This window comes from Tetrao urogallus (assembly GCF_951394365.1).
Source record: "Tetrao urogallus genome assembly, chromosome: 1".
NCBI lineage: Eukaryota > Metazoa > Chordata > Aves > Galliformes > Phasianidae > Tetrao > Tetrao urogallus.
Genome location: NC_136813.1, coordinates 133,537,912 through 133,557,360, shown reverse-complemented (window position 1 = coordinate 133,557,360; position 19,449 = coordinate 133,537,912). Strand labels below are relative to the sequence as shown.

The 19,449-nt window shown below is 44.0% G+C and overlaps 1 protein-coding gene across 1 annotated transcript in view; it reads left to right on the top strand.

The window, feature by feature from the left end:
* Positions 1 to 1,542: 1,542 nt before the first annotated feature.
* Positions 1,543 to 19,449, top strand: part of ADIPOR2 (adiponectin receptor 2) — a gene marked incomplete at its 3' end in the record, with an annotated part of 39,974 nt that continues 22,067 nt past the window's right edge. Inside the window, exon 1 of the mRNA XM_079538223.1 lies at positions 1,543 to 1,562. The remainder of the gene's footprint in view (positions 1,563 to 19,449) is intronic.

The following is a 19,449-nucleotide window of genomic DNA, read 5'->3' as shown; positions in this document are numbered from 1 at the left end:
TAGAGCCAGTGTCACACCGAAGGTCACAAGTACTATGCTGGAACTGACTGTAGCCCAGCTTTGCTCACAGCCAGCATCAGTGTTCAGTCAGCCCCCTATCAGCTGAGGGCTTTAGAGCGGCAGCCGCTTTGCAATTCACAGTCATTATTCTGAGTTTCATTTACCACAAGCAAATTTGCTCCCTCTTGCTCAGGAACAATAAGAGAGTTAACTAATCACGCTAAACATAAAAGTAGCTGCCTACTTTCACAAAGTGCAGGACTGTATTTAGAACAAAAACATTCAGAGAAGGAATGAAGGCAATGAATATGGTATATTAATGCTCTGAACTCCAGGAATTACCTAAAAATGCCCAAGAAGTAATAACTCAGTTTTTGTGTTTTTTTTTTTTAATGTGTCCTTCCAAATGAGTCATTTGCTTGATACAGCAGAGCACAGCTTTGGTTTTTGTGGGTTTTTTTGTTGCTGTTGTTTTGTTTTTGTTTTTGCTTTACAGGCTCTTGAACCAGAATAAACCACTTTAATCCCGTTTATTTAATATTTAATGAAACAGTGCTCCGGTCTCAGTTTCCCTCTCCGCTGGCTGAGTCTGCTTTAAGTTACAGTGACAGGAAATGACAGATGAAAATGACATGTCGTTTTACCATGCATTTTTTGCCAGTGGAACTCAAAAGCATCTCAAATTCATTAGCGCCATTTTACAGATGAAATACTGAAACACAGGGCAGGAAATGCTTCATCTGCCAAGCAGGGTGGAGCCGGGAGCGGGGCACTGCAGCTGCTCTTCTCTGCTGTGCTGTCAGAATGCGTTTTGATTGATGAAACTGTAAACAAGGGCAGTAGGGCCGTTTTGGTGGGCGGCAATGACGCTTCTCCCTTCGAAACCCTGAAGATGTTAATGAATGTGTGAGACGGGACGTATTTTAATGGAGACAATAGGGATTCGTGTTTTTGTAAACAAGGTTTTGGGAAATATTTATCTTATGTTGGTAGGTATCCGGGGCCAGTGTTTCAAACACGGATTGACAGGGATGATTTTGCTTCTATAAAGGGGCCAAGGGCGACATTACTGCCCGCGCAAAACCCGTAGGAAGCAGTGCCACAGGGACGACTCCCTCTGCCCGCGGCTGAGGGCGGGCGGGCAGGCAGGCAGGACACGCCGCCAGGCACAGCCCTTCCTGAGTGCCATCAGCCCCAACCGCCACCAACCGCCCGTACCATGGTAACAGCGCCGGCAGAGAACAAAAGCCCGCCGAAACGTCACCGCCAATCAGAGCTGGCTCCCGGCGGCGGGGGGGCGCCCTCACCCCTCCCTTCCCCCATAGGGGCCGCCTGCATCACCCAACAAGCATCGGGGCGAGCGGGCCGCCTTTCCTTCCGGTGCGCGGCGCGCAGGTGCGGGAGGGAGGCGCTGATTGGCGGGGGCGTCCTCGTGCGATGATGACGCGCTAGGACCGGGAGGCGGTAGCGATTGCGGCAGGAGGGGGGCGGCGCGGGGCGGCGGCGGCACCTCGCGGGGCGCCAGGGCGGGCGCTGGCCGTTGCCAGGGCGCGCGTTGCCAGGTGAGCGGCGGAGCCGCGGAGCTTCGGAGCGTCCCGCCGCGGGGCCGGGTAGGGAGCGGGGTGGGTGAGCGGGCCTGCGGCGGGGGGCGCCGGGTCGGCGGTCGGGGCGCTACGTTGCGGCGCTCGGAGGGGCTGAGGGAGTAGGCCCGGGGCAGTCGCTGGGTCGGGAGTGGGAGAACGCGTCCTGCGCCCGGCTCAGGGCACTTGTTGCTGGTCGGGGCGGGGGGGTGGCTGCGGGCCCTGGGGTCCTCGGGAGGAGCGGGGAAAAACATAGCGCGGTGCGTGGGAGCCCTGCCCGCACGGTGTGTGTGTGTATCGATATAAACACCGCGGCTCTCAGCAATAGGGAACGCAGGAATTGGGCGGCAGCGCGGCCGCCATCCTCGTATTCCCGAGTGAGAGTTGATTTCATTAACTTTTTTACGAGTTGTTTTCCTCCGAGGGGTAATCAGGCTCTCGTCTCCTGTGCGTTGGGGATGATAAGAAAGATGGTAATCAGCTGGAAGCCAAAGCCCGGTGACAGCTGCTGCTCCTAGGGAGCTCCTCAAGCAGCCTGTGGGTTTTTTTTTTGATCTGCTTTAACCTAATAAGACAGTTGGTTTAGTGGCTATTGTGGGTTAGCGTATGTGTGAGAGAACCCTTAAAGTGAAATTGGAACTTCTTTGGTGCTAGGGCTTTGTCACTGTGTACATAGCCATGTAAACAAGCAACTGTCACAGTGGAAAAGCTGTAGATGTCATTCCTTAGTTAAAGATCCTTCTGAGTCTTAGTCCCGTGCTGAATTCTTCTAGTGCTTGAGCTGTCCTATTGCAAACTCTGTGTATTCCTTAACATGGACCTTAACGTCGACTGTGTCCTCTGGACAGACTGTGCTGCACATGAGCTGGCAAGGTCCCAGAGTGTAACTTAAGCTCTGTGTTCAGTGCCTGGCTGCAGTCGGTGTCTGGGAGCACTGAATTCCAGGTTATACTTTGACTGTGCTCTTCATGGATCTGTCCCAGAATCACCGCAGAGTCCTCTACACAGTCCTTTTGGAGCTCCTGCTTAACGAGGCTGTTTCAAAAATGCCTACAGACCAATGTGTGTCATGGAGCTATGGGTGCAGCCAGTCACTGCCTGCTCTCTCTTTCTATCTTTAGTTCTGAATTGTTTTCCCCTATGCAGAAGGGGAAGTGATCATGTTTTAGGTTTTTCCCTTCCTGTAGGGGTACCAGGCAGTTCCGGTTACAACTATTTTATGCTGTTGCTCTTCATGGAGAGAACGTATAGTGTGCCATTTTCAGCTGTCCTGTGACACTTCATGCTGTGTAAATGCTGTGTGTGTTAGTGGGCAGTTTGCAGGAAGCTCACTGCTGTTTTGGACGTGTAAAGTTAGCTGCTTAAAACATAGCAATGACTCCCTGCTCTGAGCTGATTGCTAAATATTTTGAAATAAACCTCTTGGTAAGGCTGTTGGCAGCTTCATCGTGGCAACCCTGGGGAAGAGTTGCTAGTGCTGAATCAGAATGGGCAGTGGTAGAGCTAAAAGCTGCAACCCAACTTTGTCTGGTTTATCAAAATCATGCTGTAAAACGGGATGGGTGTTAGAGCTTAAACTGCATCAGACCTTCAGCTGAGCCAGACACAGGACTCTGCTCCACCACTTCAGTCTGTGACACGTTGCTGGAATAGTATCAGTGCTGCTGAACTGGTGGCCCTCTTGTGAGTTTGCCCAGGAGCTGTGTTTGGGGCAGCTATGGGTGAGACTCAGACCTGAGCCCCACTCCTGGATGTAGGGTGGAAAGGCTGGGCTTTGGAAAGCCTACATTTGCTCGAGGTGAGACTTTATGTTGATTTGTCATGAAGGAAGATTAGCAGGAATTGGCAGGGCGTGTAATGCCAGTGATTGTGATGCTTGGATCTCTGTTAGTATCTTTTGTTTTCTGTTAGTATTCAAGGAGCCGTGTCAAGCTTTTCTGTATGAAGATTCTCAATGCTAGGCTGTTAAAGTGTGAGTTTTGCAGGTTTCTGGTTGTGTAACTTTATTGTTCAAGATGCTGTGCTGGAGAAACAAGGCTTGCTTTCATTAGTGTCTGTACATGAGGAAAATCTTGATAAGGAAACTTCAGGCAGTTGTTGGATTGTTTTGTTGTTATGCCATCAGTGATTCAAGTGCTTAAATAGAAGTAGTTCTGAAATGGAAATAGCAAATCTGAGTATTTATGATCTGAAAGTCTGTCTGAGTCATTCAATGAATTTTCTGGCAGACAGTGTGGGTAGATTTGAAAAGATGTTCTTGCACAAGATTTTGGTAGTGATGGCAGAAATGTACTTGGGACAGTGTTTAAGGGGAAGGCTGCTGCTCTGAGTTGTACCATCCTCTAATAAAGCTCTAAGTTCTTCCTGCAAGGCGTTCTATTTCAGCTGGTTGTACCCAGTGTAGTGACCGTCTCTCTTTGCTTTTTGAAGTAACAGGCTTGTCAAGGCAAGTTCAACCAAGACATCCTTTCTTAAAAAATAAGAATATTTATAAGAATATATAAAACCAGTGCCAACAAACTTGGCACTGGTTTTGCTTCTTCAGAGAAAAGGTTTCTGAAAACATGTTTAACTTTAGCTTGTTTATGTGAGTACGTTCCAACCCCCAGAATGCTTTATTTTTGAAGTTAAATGTTACAGCTCAGGATGTAAATTACTAAGAAGCAGAAGTTATTTCCACATAGCTCCTGTTGCAGCAGAGCTTTGAGAAGAACGACCTCTTGCCTTCCATCTGGACGCAACTCAGTAAGACTCAGGCTTTTATCATTAGGTAACTGTAAACCTGAGCTGCTCGGTCAGTACATACGTTCTCTGGAAAGTTCTTATCAATGGTGTGATGCAAAAATAAAATATTTGTCTTAGTCCGGTTTGAAGACAAACATCAAGGCTTACTTTCAGGGCACGATGACAGTCATTCTGAATGCAACAGCTACTCAACATGTCACAGCATGGCAGTTGGGGTGGCAGTAAGCAGCTGGCCTCTCCGGAAGGGATGTGCCACAGCTTTTACTATTGCTGTTGCAGTTGGGCTGACAGCAAAACTGACAGTGTGGTTCAGCTAGTTTTCAGCAGCTGTGAAAGTGCAATGGAGTCTGCTGCTGGGGTGTGCCAGCTGCTGTTGCTCTGAACAGGGCTAATTATGCTCTTGTGAGAACAGAAAATAGGCGCTATTTACGGGAAGGCAGTGTTGGAATAGGCAGTGCTGTAGTCCTTGGCTCCGAGACGCCTTTGGAGAACAGCAAATGAGAGCAGACGATTTACTTGTAGGATAGATTGGAGGTCTGTTCTGAAGTACTTAAAATGAGTAGAACACTACATTGCAAACTTCTTTGGGGATCTTCTGTGCTGAAAATTCTGCTTTCAGTAGCTACAGATGTCATGGTGCTACAAGATAGCACACAGACAAGGGAACATGAATTCATGGAATCATAGAATGGCTTGGATTGGAAGGGAGCTGGAGGATCATCGAGTTAGTAGTGTAGTTCCAAACCCCCTGCCACAGGCAGGGCCACTGATCTCCCCGTTTAATACTAGACCAGGCTGCCCAGGGCCCATCCAACCTGGTTTTGAACCAGGGATGGGGCGCCCATAGCCTCTCAGGGCAGCCTGGTTCCAGCACCTCACCACTCTCTCTGAATTGTAAAACAGTGTGAACTGTTATTTTTTTTTTTTAAATGCAGTTCTGGTCATCTGCTTATTTAAAGGTGTGCTCCCATTGATTTATAGGTACATGAAAGCTGTTTTTCACACCTTTTCACCTCATTTCCTTCCATCTCAACCAAAATAAACATAGTTTTCCTCAATCTTTTTGGTCCCACTTGATCAGAGGATTGCAGAGAACTGCTGTACCCTGTTTAAAGCCAAGGTCAGTTGTGCTGCCCTGTTTAGGTCTAGAGGATGAGGATGACAGCTTATATGGCATAGGTTTAGCTGGGGGGATCACTGGGTATGCTAAGCAGTCCTCTTGGGTGGTTTTGCTGGTGAGAGTCCTTTGTGGGCTTCTCTCTGTTGTAATGACAGCATTCTGGTAAGGCTGCTGTTTAGCTCCTTACTTGTGCATGAGCTTGCTGCTTGACTAGGCTTATCTCCTCAGAATCTTATTGTGTGATTTAGGAAATGGGATGTTTGTGGATATTTGAGTAAACAGTCTGCTCTTAGGAGAGAACGTGCCACAGACCTTCTTGATGTATGAAACTTTTTCTTCATGTAGTTCTGCAGTCTGATTTCTTGTACAAACCACTCGGTGGGTGACGTGTCCTGGGGCCTGCTGGTGTAATAAGGGCACCAAGCCAGCATGTCTGTGCGTGGCTCCTGAGTCTCTGTGAAATGGAGAACTTGTGATGAAAATGGAATAACTCTACACAGGCAGTAGAAGTTGTCTTCCGAGAGCGAATGACACCTCTGGCTTCAAGAAGACTTAATCTGAAGGATAAAATTCCTGCCTGCACTAGAAACTCTTAGATCTGTCTCCCAGTATGCAGTGGGAGCTGTTTGAAAGACCCATGCAGTGCAAAGAATAGCCAAGACCAGTTATCAGTCTTGAGAGTATTGGCAAGCTTTTACCTTCTTCAGGGAAAGTTATTTTAGCCTTTGGAAGGAGAGAGTGGATAGCTTCTTGGACCTGACCTTAAGCACTGCTGAATATGTACTTCAGCTTCTCCCAGCTGACAGTTTGGGCATGCTTTTGTGATGAAGAATTCCCCCCACTGTGTTTTCTGGTGGGCTCCTCTGTGTGATTTAGGGTTGCTTTTGTCTGGAGTGAACTGGTGGATGCTTTAAGCCTTGCTGTCCTTAAATTGGTGGAATTTGTGGGCATGCACTGCATAGTCAGGTTCTAGTGCTGTGATGGTAAGTTGGTGCTGCCTGACTTTATGACTCATGATAAGCCTCTTTTGCATGCAACAAACCACGTGCTTTGCAGGTGGTGGCTTTATTTGCTTTAGTTTGATTGTTTATGCCTCCTTTTCGTAGAACAGCATTATAGCATTGCAAGGTTGGTAACAGCAATATTCTCCTGTTCCTAGTTTTAATCTCCCATGCAGTTTTTTCATAATGGAATGTGACCAGAGATATAAAGAAGGGCCTATTAATAATTATTGTTAAAGTAGCTATGTGACAGAGTGCCAACCATTGGCTTTCTGCCTGCAGTACTTTCAGCAGAGAACAAAAAGGATTATTTTTTGAGGTGGATGTGCTGAGAATTGAGAAAAACATGAAGTCACCCAAAGCTTTACTTAGTGGCTTCATGACCCGTGTGGTCTGAGCTAAGAGGAGAATGCTGTAAAACACTTGTGTCCTGATAACCTTAATGTCTGTGCTTAAGTGCGAATATTCTTTGACTTCCTGCTGTGACCTTTTTAATAATTGGCAACCTTACTCATTCTGCAGTGTTATTAAAATAGTTTAATAAAGAATGTGTTCTAAGAATCTTTTTTTTTTTTCCCAGCTACACTAATGCAGCAGAGGAAGTTGCTAGGTAGCTTAGACTTGATTTGTAAGGTATCTAAGGGGCAATTTCCAAATATATTTTTGGTATGGAAGAGGAATGCTAAATCTCTCTGACTACTTGAAGGTTATGAATTGCTCATTTCACTCCTGTGAAAGGCAGAAAGAGGTGGTTAGTTTGTTTGCTTGGTTCGCTTTGCAGGTCACCCTCCAGGAAGAATGTAGTTTTTCATGGCTTTCTTGGCATTCTTATATCAACCAGGACTGTAAACAAGGAAGATCAATAATTAAACCTTCCATTTTTGGAACCTGGAAGTTAATGGTTGGTTCAGTAAGCGGGGCCATCTTGTCAAAATCGAGTTGTCTGTTGGTTTTTTAGCTACAGTAGCTGTAAAAACTCTCCTCAAACTTGGACTTGCTTCCTTAGTGCGAGATGTACAGGTAGGGTATTTCTTGTTTCCCAGCATTAAGGCAAACTCAATTTCAGGTTAAACTCATTCTTGATGGAGAGCAAGAGAGGCTGAGCAAGTTCCACAGCGGTTGCAAAAGGTTTCTGTCCAACATATCCAGCTAGCGCGTGATGCTGTTGAAAATGCCAGTTATGTCAACTGATTTGGAAGGGCTCCAATGTGCGGTCAGCGTAGGGAAAAGGAGATGATACGTAAGACTGGGGCAATAGTGAAAAACAAATATTAAAAAAAAAAAGATAAGGTCAGGGCTGATGTAACTGTACAGCTCTGTGTGACGGTAAGCAACTGTGGTCGTTTTGGATTTTGAGCCGCAGTCTTAAAATGCTATAGGACAAGTGGCACAAGATGCTTGCAGGAGGACATTAGTTTCTCGTTTTTCAATGCAAGCCCTCTCCAGCTGACTTTTTCTGTACCAGTTAAGCGGTTCAAAGCAGCCCCTTGTTACACATCACAGTAAAGTCATTGTGAGAAACAAAGCGTGATCACAGAACCCATGACTGTTTTCCTCTGAAAACTAATGTCTTGGCTCCCTTTCAATAGTTCATTATTATGTAAGTGCCTGAGGGCTCATGTGCCTGCAAGACTCACATGAGTGTTTTGTGCAGGCTGTGGTCATCCTTGAAGAGGTACAATTCCACATTCCTGTACCTTTAGCAGTACAGCAGTAAGATTCAGGTGGGACTAAAGTGCTTTCAGAGAGGCTTTGTCTTATGTGGGGATTGGAGCTGCTTTCAAACTCTGTACTCCCTCCTTACACGCGCTGTTCTGAGGTCACAGGATATTTGGAACACTTTCTCATTTAAAGCCAAAGGGACTCCAGAATTAGATGGTAATTTAAGTTATGTCTTTGTTATAAATGAACAGCTTGTAAGCACATTATTTGTTAGAACATTCAAAGTCACAGGTGATGGTGGTGGTTGGGGTTGACCAAAGCGTAGCTGCGTAATTCCTACCATAGGATGGCATTTAGTCATGCTAATGATGGAGTAATTGGGAATTACTGGCACTTAAAGTTAATTACTAGGCAGACATAAAAAGGAAAGGTGCAGGAGATATGCATTACTGCTGCTTGCATTTGAGTCTGCCTCTTCAGGGGATGTGACAGGTAATGATAGAGCTGCATGGGCGTGTTGTGTCAGACCATCCGGTCACTGACATGCAAGTTGTGTGCTAAGGCTGCTTGTCCTCAGCCTCCCTTTGCCTTTGAGTTTCTGGTTGGATTGTGCTGGCAGTCTTAGGTTGCCTGGTAAGTAGTCTGGAGAGTTGACTGTAGTAGTGAGCAAGTGGTTTGTATGAGAACCAATCCTGCTTTTTGTGAAGCTTTAAACAACTATTGGGTGTTCAGTTTTGTATGGGAATATACAGAGCACTTACTGGACATACTGCAGTAAGCATAATGTTTGAGCACACTTTTGTGCTTTGTGTACTATGTGAAGTATGGGTGAAGTGGGCTGTATGAAGTCAGAAACATTCTTCCTGCCACTGGGGCTCAATGAATGTCAGCTTGGAACTGGCTTTTGAGTGTTGTGTGTTTTACAACTCCAATGACACAAGATCTTAAGATAAACACAAGACTTCATTTAGTGGTTTTAAGGGTCTAACAACATGCCATCAAACAGTGCAGAGAAAATGGCAGTGAATCACAGGAAAAGTCTTTAGCATTCCTTGCTGTTTTCATGCTGCGATATTTGTCATAGATGATCACTCTGAAGCTCCAATTTGAAACTGCTGGGTGAACCAAAAGCAGCATTGTATGTGGTTTGATAAAACTCCTCTCTGACTGTCTTTGTGACTGAAGGCAGATTAACATGCAGGTTAATGTATTTGACAGTAATAAATCAGTCTTAACAAGTACTTGTTTAACTGGGAGTTTGACTAAAATGGGATATCTGGGGTTGCGCTGAGCATTTTATGGGGAGTGCTCAAGCTGAGATGGTGAAAAAATTCTCACTTCTTCTGGTCTTTTGCTGATGCACCTTTATATTTACTCAGAGACAGCTAGCCACAATTTCATTCAAGTCAAAGCTGTTTTCTTCGGGGAGGAATCGAGGGATTCTAAGTTAAATGGAACGTGTGCATTTTCTTAACAACTGTAAATGCTTGATAGCTGCTCTGTAACACAAACTAAGCATCTTTTCCTTTCTGCCTAAACTTATTATCTGCTTTTAAGTGGATAAAAAGCCATTATGTTGCTTTAACATTCCCCTTGTTGGAATGTTGGACATTGACTTCCTAAACTTGAATGTAAAACCCAAGAACCAGTGACAAAGGTGAGGTGAGAAATTGATCCGGTAGCAGCTGTTTGTCAGACAGCACAGATGGAGGCTAGGAATACTGGCTGTTAGTCTTGTTTTTTTTTTTTTGGGGGGGGGGTGTATTTTAGTGATTAACTGCTGTGTGTTACTCCGCAAAGAAGGTTCAAGAGCTTTTTGCTTTGTTGTTCTAAGCTGTGTTTCTCGGGACTGAGGCTTACAGGAAATTCATGTTTTCTGAAATGAGATGGCAAGCATGGCTTCTAAATTGGCGTCTATAACTGAGGTGTAAGTATAAAGTTGATGTGACTGAACTATAGTCACTCTTCTCCACTTCAGAAGGAAAATTGCAACGACATGTCAGATATTTGGTGGGCAGTTGAGGTGTTTCATTTCTTATTTTTCTTCTGCCTTAAACCACTGCTCAGTTTGAGAGTCAGTAGAAACCTGCGGCATCAAAGCGTTGCGTGACAGCCTGCATACTATTCATTGAACAAGCTCGAAATCCTAATCGGTTAACTGGCTGTCTAATCTGCATTGAAGAATCAAAATTGAGGCAAATGGAGTGTTTTGAGTCTCTGGAAGGAGGTGAGTCATTTCAGCTTGTCATTAGGGCAGTGCCCGCTGGCTCCTTGGGTGCCTTTGGGGAGCACTGCTGTTTAGGGACTTCTAGAGCTAGTGGTTATTTCTGGTTCTGAAGCACCCCTTCATGGATTTATCCCTTGTTCCCTATGAATCCTGATTCCGAGCAAGGATTTGTAAGGTTGGCTATCTGCTGCATCAGATACAGCTTCCTTCTGCGTTTGAGGTTGCTATCTGCTAACTGTGACCTTTCCTTGGCTAACAGAAAATGTTGCGTGTCTTTGCTTTTTTGTTGTCATTGTTTTGGGTGGTGTTTTGTTGTTGTAGATGTGAAGATTTAGAAACCTTGTGCTGTGTTGAAATCTTACTGGGATTTTGAGTAGTCGACATTGGTTTAAAATAGATTTTCACTAACGTAAAGTACATCCTCTACTAAATGCAAACTCATGAGCAAATCATTTCCTGAATGTACAAAAGGTGATCTAAAAGGTTTGAATAACTATTGACTGCCTAGCACACAATAAAAGTAGATTTCAGGTTTTGTATTTCATTCATGGCAAAGCTTGTGTCATTTCATAGTGTTGTTTCCTTAGCTACAGTTGATTCTCTTCGTAGGTCAGAGCATGACTGTGTATCTCTGGGCAGGTCAGCTGTCATCCATGATTTTACTTCTCTCTTAATGTTAATAAATTCACGCGTGGTTTACCAATTATTTTTTGGGGATTTACACCTCTGTCACTGTATGTTTCTTTCCCTGAATGCATCCATGCCATTACTATCAATGCCGTCAATACTGTAAGAATGTTTTGTACCTTTCACAGTAGCATATCTGGCAGTATTTACGTTCTCTTTACACCTAACGCCCTATATAGAATTCGTGGCTGGATTTCTACGTACGTCCAGATGAGCCTTTCAGCTGGTCAGATGAGCCAGGCATACAGATGAGCCTTTGGTGTCTCTGTGCAGTGCTGAGTCCCTGCTAGGAAGCTTGGCCTGCGTTCTGTCAGTACTGATGGTGACTTTGGCTGACTGTACGTGGCAGATGAATCTGAAGAGCTGCTTTGCCTTTCAGTCACTACTGTGGATGCAGTAGTTAGTCTCTGCATCAAAATCATGCTGAATGACTTATTTCTGTTATGGAGTGATAACAAGCTCGTTCTGGAATGTGGTGGGTTTTTTTTTGTGTGTGTTTTTTTTTTTTTTTTTTTTTTTAGGTGTGTCAGAAAAGGCATTTTTTCCTCTCTTCTAAACAGTTTATCTGAATAGTTCTGTGTGTATTAACATCCCTTGCAGATGCAGTTGGGCTAGGATAAGAGTACCTTCAGTGAGTATTTTAAAAACTAGGACAAATAACTATTCAGTAGTTTGACCCAGTTCTTGCTCTCTGCTTGTGTTCCTCCTGTCTGGGCCCGTGGCCAGGAAATCAACCCAAATTCCTACCCTTCTTACTCCTAAGAGTGTGGATGCTTATCGACTTGGCCACGCTTCCTTTTCGTAGGGTTTCTTAAAGAAATCAGATGTCTTCTGTGATGCCTGAATTTCTTTCTGAAAATAGGCAGTGACTGCTTAGCTGACTGCTTTTTGTATTTAGATGCTGTCATAGGAATGTATGTAAATACATGGAAGGCACTTTGCTGCAAAACAACTTTGACTGGGTCACCCTCTAACAAGGATTTCTCTCTAGGGGAAGAGTGTTACAAGTTCAGGTGGCCTATTTGGTTGCTTTACCTGGGGCTGTTTCAGACTCTATTATATTCTATTGTAATTTTCCTGTAGTGCTTTAAAGACTAATAATGCTTTCAGAATTGCAAAATGGGGGAAGAAATTGAGGCCTCCGCCCACACTGATACATTCTTGTTTATGGGCGAAGAGGAAGTACTCTGTGTGTTTGTGTGTGGAAAATAACGTGTGTAAGTGAAGCCAATGATACATTATTAGTTGAATAAAAATCTTAGCTGGCTAGCTCAAGATTCATTAGTCCAGATTTAGGCCTTAAAGAAAAAGAAGGAGCTCTTTAAATGCAGTTGGAATACTTACCTACAGGAAAAAAACAACTATGAAATGCGATTAAAATGCTCTCACACTCTGATTTCTGGCCCTTCTTTCAGTGCCACTCACCCCTTCTGTTGCTGCTTTGACTCTTTACATCAGCAGCTTCGTGCTGCTGGGGAGGATACCAACGTGCTGTCACCTTCTGGAGTCCTTGTTGGGAGGAGTATGATAGTGATGTTACCTGTTTCTTCTTCCTACCTCTAAGATCGACTTAGGGATATATTTTTGTATATTTGCTAGCTTTTCAACCTTTTTCTTCTTTGATCTACAGCTCCAAGTTGTATCTAGACTTACTATCTGTGGTGCCCTTTCTATATGTCAGTTTCCATTTCTTTATTGCTCCTGAAGCCACTTTTGTTTGGCTCTAGGTCTGTCTGGTTTCCTTACCAGACCCCTAGTGGATAGCTTACGGCCACAGGGTCTCTGGAGGCCCGAGTGCCCCATCTTTGTCCTGTGCCTGAACACCTCTGTACTGTGTTCTTATATGTCCTCAAGGCCACTGCTGTCACACCAGTCCTGTGTTTCTCTACGTCCTTGTAAATAACTTTCCACAGAGAAAAACTACTCGTCACTGCTATCTGTTTAAAACTGTGATTTTTTATTTATTTTTATTTATTTATTTATATTTTTTGTCACACAAAGATGAAGAAAAGTAAAATAAATAAGCCAGAGTCAATTTCCTGACCTGTTTGGAGCTCGGGGCAGGTCGGGAAGAGTTTGCAGAACAAGCCTAGCCTCAGTCCCTTAGGGCCAGTACAAGCAGTGGCCATGCTACATTACAGGGCTGCACTGCTACTCATCCCCCTGCCAGCATAAATTCTGTTGCTTTGCAACACATCTAACGTATCTGCTCCCCAAATGCTTCCTGGTTACCTGAAAATTAGCATGGAGCATGTTTATGGTTTTAAGCCATTTCAGACTTAATGTTTATACCAATGTAGCTGTGCTGATTAGACTGCAGACCACAACTAGATTAGCAAAAAACTTCTGCAGGGAATGCAATTACACTAGCAAAAAATTTTATGCCAGGATGTTAAAACAAACTGCAGCAAGATGACTTCTTGTGGGAGTGCCTTGGTCTAGCTAGAGACTGTAGATGTGTTTTGAGTTTAGGCTACATCTCTAAGGGTTTACATGCGTACAGATATCAGTTTGGGTTCTCAGTGTTCTAGCAGTAGTCTGAGTATCATAAGTAGATTGGGAGGGGAGGGGTGTATTTTTTCTCTCTCTCCTTTGTTATAGGGCAGTCATTTTGGATTGTATCAGTGTCCTTGGTCTTGTTTCAAAATTGGAGATGTCCTGTGTTTCTTTTCAGATAGTGCTGTTTCTCTGGAAGAGTGGTGCTAGGTGTCAGCAGGTACTAAAGGTTTGCTTAGGCTTATTCTTAACTCTCAGCTGTGATTTTCAGAAAACAGGCTGCATTCTCTGCCTTTTGCTTGAAGGCTATTAAGGTACGCATCATAAAAGTAACTTTACCTGGTCTTGTCTAGAACGTCACCCATTTGACTAAATACATTTCGTACTAATACAATGTAGATGCAGACTTATTACGGCAGATCTTTTTCAAAATTTATTTCTTGGAGTCTTTATGATTAAGAGAGTATCAGCAAAAAATGCATTCAAATCAGGAGCCTTGGTGAAGTGTACGGTTTGCTAGGCCAGTTGTGGTCTGCAGCTGGTTAGTAGGTCACAGGAAAGATCACAGGTGTATAGGTGACAACTTAGTGATTTGGTCAATGGAGCGCTGTCAGTATGTAAGAAGTAAGGAAAATACTGCCTGTAAAACACAGAAGGGTTTAAAATCTTAAGCGTGTGGCCCATCCCTCTGTCATGGTGCCCCTCCTGCTTATCTGGTGGTGTATTGAACCAGTCCAACTTGCCAGTTTGATAGAAAATGGTTGTCTTCTCCAGACAGCACTGGGATGGACAAATCCTATCCGTTCCTGTGACAAATGGCTGGTGCTGAGGTTGGATGGGCAGCAATGGAGCTCCCTGCATTTGAGAGCAGCCAGCCCTTCCATCTATGTTGTTGCAACATCTCCTAAACCAGCCATTCAGGCAAGCCTCGGGAACCACTGAAACAACTGTTCTAAATGTGTCCTGCTTGAATTTAGCAGCCTAAAGCGTGTGTATTCCTCTTTGCTTTTAACAACAAGGCAGAAGTAGTTGGTTTGGTACCGTTGCTCCAGGCATTAGAGTGTTTGTCTGCGCTGTAAAGGATCTCACTTCAGTTTCTAGAGATGGAATCCCACACTTGGAAGGAGAGCACTCATACCTGCCAGCACAGAGGAATGTTTGCTCTCTGGATCGCAGCTGCTGTTGATCTGGTGCCATTTACATTCTCATGCAGAGATTCTCTGTAGAGGGGAAAAGTGAAATGTAAGCTTAGCTTCCTCGTGTAGCAATGGATTTTGGTGCCTGCTCCAAAGACTTTGTTTTCATAGTTTCCCGACATCTCTTCTGTGGATCGGGTGTCTTTGAGGCAGGAGTTCAAAGGCTGTATTCTAGAAATCTTGGTTAAGATGAAAAGTGATGTCTGACTTCAGTCTCTCACCTTCAGACAATCTGCGATCCAAAGTGTTACTAACAAAAACCAACTGCATCTTTTAGTTTTTCTTTTTTGTGGGCAACTGTGAAGCAAGTTGGTGCGAGTTAGTAAGATGCCATAGAAATAAAATCAAAGAAGGGCACGAAAATGGGACATCTTGCACTTGGAGAAAACGAGCCATTGAATGAAAAATGAACCAAAGCTTCCCAGGTCTGGGCTGTGGTTTTTTTGTGGAATGCGGTGTGAAAAGAACTTGAACTTCTGTTCCTCATTTTATGTCTTCGGTGACAATTCTCTTGGCTTGGGTTTATTGAAGAGTAAAACTAATTTACAGCAGCCATCCAGTCTGTAAGAGCCGGACGTGGGGCGCTGGGGGTGGGCCAACCTGTGACACAACGCCTTCACCCAGTTACAAAACCGGGCTCCAGTTCGCAGTACAAATTGGACAAATGTTATAACAATGTAACGGGATCCTGTGAAATGGATGCATTCAGTTAATGTAGGCAGGCTCTTGGCTCTTTCCCTTTCTTTGGATCCAAACGCATCAGAATGTGCCTGATTGTTTGTCTCTGTAGCCTGCTGTGAAATAGTTTAGGCTGAAGTGTCCGGTGACAGTTTACAAGTTACAAAGACAGCTTTTTGGCCGCTGACCCTCGGCGGGAGCCTAATCTTTGTTTGGTAGGTGTCTCTTTGTCTAGGGAAATTGTATTGAAGAGGAGTGGTGCTGCATTGCTTCCTCGTTGTTCCTCCTTTTTTAACGATGCCCCTCCCCCCCAAAAGAATTTTTATAGCCTAATTCATAAGTTTCCTTCAGGGTACATTAAGAAAACAAGGTTTTCTATGATCTTCTTCCTTCCTCTGTTTGTAGGCACCCTTGTTTGTTATTTTAGAGCGTGTAGTTCAGGAGAGTACTTGATAGACTGCAAGACCTTAACTCCTTAATTGAAAAAGGCATGGCTCTGTCACCAAAAGGCTGATTTACTTTTTTGAAGAGGGGGTGAGAATCACTTATTTCAGGCTATGCTTTTAGATCTTTTGGTATTATTGTTTTGTTATCTTTCCAGCTGTGATCTTTCAGCTTGGAGGTTTGAAATGTATGGAGTGCGTATCTCTTCTGCACTGCTCTATGTGCAGCAAAATGCAGCCAATCAGCAGGTACCCCATCTAGTTAGTAAGTCACCCAGTTAATAAATAGCAGGGCCACATCTACAGGTGAAGCTCAGCAGCAGTCTAGTTCATGTGATGCAGCATTTCACATGACTTCCTCTTCCTCTCCCCCTTGCCCAGTGTGTATGTTCCCACTTCTTGTCTGTATGGGCACTTGTGCTGGTTTTGTTTCCCCAGTAAGCAGAGCAGGATACTGCACAGGCGCTAGAAGAATCATCATCCCACCACCACAAAAAGAACTCCAAAACAAATTAACCAAAAAAGCCCAATCCAAAACAACCTGCCAGCGTCTCACAGTTGATAAACTTGATTGAGGACTTGTACTGGCTCTAGGGAACAAGGGAACATGATGTCTGATTTGGGCAAAAGGGTGATGCTAGCAACACCTGATATAATTTGTTATATGATATTACTGAATAGTGCTGTTGTTACTGTGTCTTTGGGGAGGGGCTGCTTATGCAGGACCTCTCTAGCAGAAGTTTGCAGGATGAAATATATATCTCTAAGGAGGCTTTTCATGCAGTGAAGCCCTTCTTTATACATTAAGGAATGTTGTGAGAAATGATGTTAGCCTGAAATTTTCATGACCAAAAGGTTCCTTTGATAACTAAGTTCTGTTGGGGATAATGGACTAATATTAAGAAGGTTAGTCCTCTATTGCTCGTTAAATATTGTTCATACTAGTCTGAGAGATAGTTTGAGCAGGATGAGCAAGGAAAATGCAGAGTGGATGCCATGGTTTTTCTAAACAGATGGAGCACTAAGGCCTGAACCATGGGCATCGAACCAAAGTTGGCATCTAGATGAATCTCACAGCCCAGCATTATATATCATCGGTATCTGATCATTAGTGAAATATGTATGGCCATTAGCAAAATATGTATCTTAACAGCGCATCTTATCAGCAAGAGATATAGCTTAAATAAAGCGTTGTGTATTAACCTTTCTTTGTTTAGAAGCATAGTGTCAAGACCTGGTAGGACACACTTCCTTGGTTCTTCCTTGAGCCCTGGCCAGGCTTGAGGTGGAATCCAAAGGGAGAATGAAACTAAATATTTCTGTGTAATAGTCACAAACTTATTTATTCAACAGTATTAAAAGCTGGACCCTCTTGTAGCAAAGGAAAACTCACCTATGCATGGACACACTGTGTAGGGCCTCCCAGTAGCTGGGAAAGGCTCTCCAAATCCTTGCTGCAGCCCAGGCTCCCCATTGACTGCTGATCCGGATGATGGTCAAGTGTTTGGGCAGTTGTTGATGTATCTTTCTTAATTACAATCACTATTCTCACGCAGTAACAGTTAGGTACGTTGCCTTGCTCTGTATTATTCTTGCTGTATCATTTTAGTTATTACCTCATTGCTTTAAACTTAAGAGAAACTCACTTCTTTAACTTGATGTCTGTGGCCTTTGTGCTGGCCCCGACCACTGGCAAAACAGCCAGAATGTTTCTATCAGGCTGTTGATAAATGAGAGGAGTGGAGAGAGGTGACACTTTTCATTCTTCTTTCAAATACCGATTGTGAACAGAATGAAATGGGTCTTACGGGATTGTTGAGCTGCTTATAAGAGGGACGTGCTCGAGAGGGCTGAGTGCTGGGGAGATTGCTTTGCCTTGGTGTGGGAAGTAATGTGACCGTCTGGGGTCTGTTCTATCACAAATGAGGGAGTTACAAATCTCTGACATTTGTCTGCAGGCATTACCTTTAGAGTGCTTGCTTTGCTTTGCTACATTGTTCACTCAAGGTGGAAAGCCAGTCCTCGTGGGGGGCAAGTTGTGAAAGCTTAGAAGGTCTGTATGACTTACTGGAAAAGGTTACTAAGCTCTTGCAGTCTTTTCTCTTGAGAATATCCAGGAAGATCTTACAAAGGACAGCATCATCATCCTGTGGTGCTTTGGCTTGTGTAACTACTCTTGCCTTGTCATCTAGAGGATGACACCTGGGGGGTATTTGGTGTCCTACATATGCTCAGTAACTGTGGATGTTGACTCCGCTGCTGTTGCACAATTTCTGTGATGTGCTGAAATAGTTCTGCCTTCTGAATTTGTTCTCAGAAAGATAAGTTTGTCTCCAGCCATAAAGCAGTGCTGACTGCCCTTTGCTGTGAGGCTGACCTCTTCTGAACTGGGGTGGAGCGAGCAGTTGGAAGAGAGGAGCGCTTGGGCCACTGCAGCTTGTGGTGGCAGCTGCATGTTGAGTCAACAGATTGACAGAGTGCTGGTTTTGCTTCTAGAACTTAAGATAATATTAAAGTCTTACGTCCTTTCTAAAAACCGACACAGCCTTTTAAATTTTTGTACGTTAAAATAAATACACCAAATTCTGTAGATTCTCTTCTCAGCTGATCTGAAACACAGCAGGAACTAATGGATCTAGGTGTGGATATTATACTTGTTATATGTGCAGTTATTAAGTGGTTCTAGTTGTATATGGCAACTTCCTTTTTAAATAGAAACTAATCTTAATGAGTGCTCTAGGTTGTTGCATGCTGCAAAAAAAATTAAGGTGTTAAATTTAAGATTTGTAATTTCAAAAGCAAAATGACCTCTTCCAACAACCCAAGTGTCTATAGCTTTATGATGTTTGTTTTCATGAGCTTCTTCCTCTTAGGGACAGAATGGAATGACAGGCCTTCTTTGAGTGTTTTAGCTGCCATCTTTTGGCTAGATGGTACTGGCCACACTTAGGTTTTGCCCTATATACCCTGTGAGAGTGGGCATATTCAGCACTGAAATAGTACTGCTTGAAGGACAACACGGAGACATCTCAGTCCATTGAGCAGTTCTGCTGTAATTTCAAGAAACAATGAATTCTATTTTTATGATGCTCTGAAGCTCACCTCTGCTGCTGAATGCAAATCTGACTGGCAGGAGGTAAAATGCATCTTTTATTTTAAACCCCAGTGATTGCTTGGCAGAGAGTGCTGGCTAAGTAAATCTTCAAGGCCTGATTTCAGAAGTCTCTTGGCGTTCTTACATCTTTTCATATTAGCAGAACCTTTCACAAATGCATTGGCCAAATGTGGCCAAGCCTGTTGTGCCAGTACTGTGCCTCTTTGTCTTTGAGCTGCTCCCGCAGTGTCACGGAGGTGCAGGGTGATGTAAGGACATGCTCTTGGGCAACATAGCAGGCAACACAGCACACGGTAGCAGTCCTATTGCTTAAAGCTGGTGGAAGGAAAAAAAAAAAACAAAACAAAAACAAGTAAAACTTGCTGTTTACTTGGTAGACAGATATGGCCATTTGAGGTGTTACCTTTCTGATGGAGGTTGCTGATCCTGTAGTGGCAGGCTAACAGAAAGGTGTGCATGCCATCTGCTCTGCTGTTGTGCTGTAATTGTACTTTCCTGT